A 6,172-nucleotide genomic window follows, 5' to 3' on the forward strand; every position below is an offset into this window, starting at 1 on the left:
ATTTGGGAAATAAAGGATATAATTTTTATAGGACTTTGGCAGGATGAATCATATTATTTTTGGATAATTTCAAGAACAGTGTAAGGACAAATACAAATTAAAAACAAGAGGTTTAATTCTTCTTGTTGAAAATAAAGGAAGAGACTTCTTCCCACTGCCTTTTCTTAGAACATTCACTTTAGAAGTCTTGTAAAAATCCTTTCACTGTCTCTTTGAAATGTATGTAAATCTTTTTAGAAGCAAAAAAAGCATCTTGCCAGCTTTATAAACCAGGATGTCTTTCTCAAGGACCTGGGATCCATCTCTTTCAAATGTAATGATCGAAGGAGATAGTACACTTGCCTCCCAGTTTCTGTGGGAGAGTAGGAGTTTAATTTTAGCAAGGACCTGGTTCCAAGTCCCAAAACTACCTCCTGTCATAAAGATGTAAATTTATTTTTCTTTTATGTAAAACCAAGTAACTAATACAGGTGGTCAACTCAATTACAAGGTAAATTTGGCATGAACTATGTGTAATAAATGGTGTTGTCAAGCTTTCTTACTTGAGAACTAGTTATTGTTTATCTCAAGAATATGTATGTAAGATTTGTACGTGCCTGACTATATAAAAGAGTGAAATTTCTTTCTGTCTTTGCAATCTCTTATAAAAAATTGCCTGTGATGCCTATCATATTTCTGTTTAATGTTTATTCAATAATAAAACTCTTTTCATTCTCTACTACCTTTGTGGAGAGGTTTTCTGGGTTGGAAGAAGAATTTGTTTTCAATTATATTTCTCCAACAACGTTGGTCAAAAAAAAATTGTTCTTATTGCTGCCCAACCAGGTTCATTTGCCTGCTGCCCAAAAGGAAGCTAATATGCTGAAATAGCTGAGAAACAGTTTGTTCCGCATAGTGCTAGGCAGGGAGACAGGAGAAAGTTCTCAAATCTGCTTCCCCCAGAATTTGGGAGACAGTGTTTTTAAAGACAGTTTGGCATAGGCAACTGAGTCTGCTAATTGGCTGGGTTCAGGGAGGAACCATAGGGTTGTAGAAATTGTCTTCTTTGCTGACCAGGTTCTTGGATGGGAGTCAGTTGAGTCAGTTCCTGGATATGGGCCACTGGTCTGGGTAAGTCAGTTGTTCCACTGGAATGTGGGACCTAGAAGAGAGCTCAGAAACTCTCCTAGGTTTCAAAAGGGTGATATTATCTATGGAGAAAGCTAAGAATCTTTATGACAATCAGGTATATGACTCCAGAGTGGCAATTATAGAGAAGCAAACAGGGGAACAGGGGCTAATAATTATCATTATTTTCAGCTAGACCTGTGCCTTATTTTTAGCTAAGCTCTTTCCACAGTTCTTGCCTTGCATCCCTTTATCAATTTGTAAAGGTGGCTTCATTCTCACAAAAGAGAGGGATTTTTCTTGCGGATTAGCAGACATTGGGTAATTTGCAGCCACTGGACAATTTGGATTTTATTGAGAAAGAAGGGAGGAGAAGTTGTTACAAAGTTAGGGACTAGGATCTTGTGCAAGAGAGGGTGGGGAAGAATAGTCCTAGAGGGGGTGGGGATGAAGGACCTGTAAAAACTTCAGTGGAGAATTCTCATTCTTTCCATGCCTATTACACTGGGTTACAGAAATTAGCAAACATAATTATTTATTGATTTGAATGCTCCCTCTCCCACAAACACACTGACATCAAATGGATCGAATAATGAATATTTGTATCTTCAATGTCTAGAATATACTACCATCAAATAGATAACTGAAATTAACAACTAATAAACTTTTGCAAAGTTCTAGGACTCCACCACAAATTAATTTTAGAACAGGTCTAGCTATTGTGCAATATGCTGGTTTAAAGTAGAAGTCTTCTTACGGGTTAAGATGAACTTTTATGTCTTTAATGACCTTATTTCTCATACGCTTTTTTGGAAAGAGTAATTGAGCTTACCAGAATCCACAGTCATCTAAAATTTGCACTTGCAATTTGGCTTTTTCCCCTATGGTAGATTTGTTTGGTCAGTTGGGGGTTTGGTTTGGATTGGTTTTTAATCTCTATTCTTTTAATAATCTAACACTTTTTCACTATCAAACATTCATTTATTCTGCTCATACACCATAGTTTTTTCAATGATAGATCATTATGAAGACTCTTCCCTAAAGGACAAGATAGTAAAAGGAAGAACAAAGAGAGTTAAAGAAATTAAAGGATGTGGTTTAAAAAAAAATGCCAACCAAAGTTATTTTAGCTAATTTTCTTTCAGCATACTCAGTGCTTGCACCTTATTTATATTATAGATATTCTTGGGAGAAAATAATGCCTTCTATATGCTCTCCATAACATAAATGTAGTATTTTGATGAATCCAGTTAAAATTCTGCTTCTTTTATTTTTGTTAGATGTGGTTCTGTAACATTGAAAATTTTATGTCAAGGTTATATTCTGGAATTTTACCACTCTGAAACATTAAGTTGGTGAACACTAACTCCCTTTGTTTTAAAAATCAAGCATATGAGAAACAGAAGGTATACTGAATGCTTTTTCAAAGACAAACAAAAATAATTAGCTATGGAATTTTGGAGCTGGAGAAAAGCAAGAAGGATGTATAGTCTAAATCTTATATTTGGAGATTGAAAAATAGTTCAAATACAATTTAAAATTGAAGGAATGACACTTTATTAAATAAGAATGGAAGAACATTGCTAATTTTTTTCTTAAAAACCTTAGGAAAGGAGAACACCAGGAAATGTTAGTGAGACAAAGCAGTGTAAGAAACATTTGCATTTTGAGGTCATGTTAAGCTTAGGGGTAGAGTTATAAATATGATGACAGATCTTGAAGCTTTACGGTGTCTGCTGTAGGGGCCAAGGAAAAGCTTCTTCTTTGCCCTCTGAAGGTTCACTGAAAAATCAACACACAAGAAGACATTAATTGGAGGAAAGGCATACAAACTTATTAATGTGAACACAGGGCAGAACAAAAGAGCCATTACCCCTAACCCCCAATAGGGTTCAGAAGCTTATATACTATCCTGAAGTTATAGAAAGAATGGGAATTTAGGTTTTAGCAAAACAGGTTATGTGAAGGGGAGAAGAGGTGGCCTGGCTAGCAAAGGTGGTTTTGTCGTGTAGATGAAATCTCACAGGTAACCGCCCTCAGAGAGGAAAGATTCTTTCAGACATTTAAAGGTGTCAGTCAGACTCAGCTGATTTTTCCTAGATCCAGACAAGGCAAAGCCTTAGAGAAAACCTGACTGCACCAATTTAGATTCTCCATAGATGCAAATCTTCCCCACAAAAGACAGGTTTGCAGGGTCAATTCTGTTTGTAGGTCCTCGGAACAGCCATCTCCAAAATATGTCAAAGAAGTATGTTTTGGGGTAATATATTTTGATTTCCTTGAGTCTCAAACTTTAAGAAATTTCACATATTAAAAGACATACTGGAGAAATTTTGGTTAGAAGTTGTTAGATAGAGATAGACAAAGGAGTGAAAAAACAAATTGGGATAGGCAGAAAAAAACAAATTTAAATATATCATCCCATATCTTTTTGAGTCATTCTCTTAATCCTGTGAATAGATCAGTTTGGTTAAACATCTCTGCACCATTCCAGGAGGTGACATTGTAGATGGTCTATGCCTCTATATATGACACAAGCAAACAGCTCTTTACCAAGATGCATTTCTGAGAAAACAGACAAAAAACAAGGTTAATATCTGGCGTAGTCTTTAGAATGGTTTTTCTATAATTTCCGAAGCATCTTCAGATTGCAGTGGCACTCTGACAGATTTTCCTGGATTGTAGTTTGAAACAGGTGCCCCAGTAAACTTTCCGAATGGCTCATACATCAATAGGCATGAAGGCTGTTTATATATCAGTTGCTGTGATGATTTCTCTCAATGCTTATATCAAATTGTCTAGCTTCAGTTTGCAGGGCTTCAGGAAAAGCATAGTTTTAATTTCGAGTGATTTCAAGTCAGAAAAATGGAAGAAAAATTTGAATATTTTAGTTTGGAGGCTTAGCTAGGAAAATAATTTAGGATTCAGTCCTAATTGTATGAAAATAATAAAAACTCAAAAAATATGAACAAGACTAGAATCTAATAATAGGTATACTATAGTTTTCTTCTGAAACATAATTTTTCTCTTTCCAGTCTCCCATGTCTACCAAAGACAAATCATGGTAGGATCAATTTATTTGTAAAATAAATTTTAGTCTTTTTATATTTTGCCTGACTGCTTAAAGTGCAGCAAAAATAGTGATTAGCCATAAAGGTTCTTTTTAAGTTGGCTTTGCTGGAACTTTTTATAAGGAATTTAAGATGAGATTTTTAAAAGCCTATTGAGGCTAAGAAGCCAAGCCAAGGACTAACCATCAGACTGTGCCTGTAATACCTGCACAAACTGGGTGAATTTCTCTCTTCCTGAAGGCCCCCAAATGTCTTCAGTTTCCTGAAACTGTCAGAAGGTAACATTCTTTACTCATTGCAAGGTTAGGAAACTTGCAAGGGAATCATATAAATAATGTACCAGGCCAATCTTTCCAAGGGGCTTTTTATCATCTCTATAATGTCAACCTAAATTCCTCTAAGTATATTTTTCCTAGTCATATCTGAAAATATATCATTCCAGTCAAAGTCTTGGTAAAATAATCAGAGTCTCCAATTGTGCCCTGTTACAGAAGAAAACAAATTCTAATTAAACTTATGCAATTAACCATATTGCCATAAAATGAAAATATTCACAATTTCTGAATTCTGGAGAAATCAGTTATAGAGAAAGGTAAGGTTTCATTTTTTATCTCAAAAGTATACTTTATTCAAATTGCCACACAAATAGCTCAAAAGAAAAAATATCTTGAGTTTGGAAAACAAAATATAAAACAAATCAGCTATGTTTCAAACAAAAAAGGAATTTAAAGAAAGTATTTCAGTCCTCTATTAGTTCAGTCCCAGATAATAACTCTTGTTCTGCTTGATGTTGAGTTAGTAATCTTCATGAAGTTTTTACATAGTCCCATGGCAAGATCTCCAAAGTTATTAGACACCTGTATTCAAGAATATTTGTTAGGGTTCTTTCTGTAAATTTTCTTGAAGAAGAAGCTAAGTTTGGCTTCTTCTTTTAGCCAATTATAAACTACTTTATGAGAAAAATCAAAGTAAAACAATAATTATGGATGACAAAAGACTTAGAATAGCCATGGTTAAAGAGACAATTGAAAAAGAACTTTGATTACTTTTCTGGCCTACAACAATTTAACATAACAATCATAATTATGACTAATAACATCTACCAGGACATATCAGAATTTTTGGAACACATATTAATTACACTTGTACAAATATAACTCAAAGAAATTTAAACACCATTTCTTATTTGACAATGCTTCCCATATGATTTTTACAGATCAAATAAGGCTAATTTTAGCATTTTAAATTTTATTTTGTGAGTTTATCAAATATCAAAGGTTTAAAACACTTGATGTTAAAATAAGAAAGGTTTCAAACACTTGCTCAAAATAGGATTGCATGTTACTATAAAATAATAGTTATTCATTTAGCCATAGTGATAATTAAAAGATTTCAAAAAGCAAAAACCTTGAATCTTTAATGGAGAAAATACTGTTTTCCAAATAATCAAAAAACCAAATAAAGACAACATGTAGCAAACTCTATTTTTTTTTTTGCATTATCTTCAAAAGGTTAAAATTTTTTTTTTTACTATTTCTTATTAATACTACACCAAAGTCTTGTTCCAAAGAGAAAACCAAATTCTACCTTTGCTTTAGGTTATTTTTAATGCTAGAGCTAATTTTAATGAAACCTTATAAACAGATTAATCAAACCTCAATCAGTTTTGACTACACAAAACAAGATTTCCATATACCTTTCATAACTGTTACGATTTTTTCCATTCTCTTTCTTTATCCAACTATCTATCCCCATTCAGTTTTAGGACCTTAAACATACTATAGTAGAGATAGTACCAATCTGTTTGGCCAATAGACCCAGGCAAAAATGTCTCAAATTCTGAAGACATTTCTATTTTATTTTACCCACAGTTTTAAAACTACCTTTATTTACCAAAGATTCCTAAAGTCACATGAACTTGAAAGGAATTTGGGCTTATTTCCTTAAGTTATGAGTACTCATTTATTTATGATTCAATTTGGTACCATATAGAC

This window comes from Eulemur rufifrons, chromosome 16 (assembly GCF_041146395.1).
Source record: "Eulemur rufifrons isolate Redbay chromosome 16, OSU_ERuf_1, whole genome shotgun sequence".
NCBI lineage: Eukaryota > Metazoa > Chordata > Mammalia > Primates > Lemuridae > Eulemur > Eulemur rufifrons.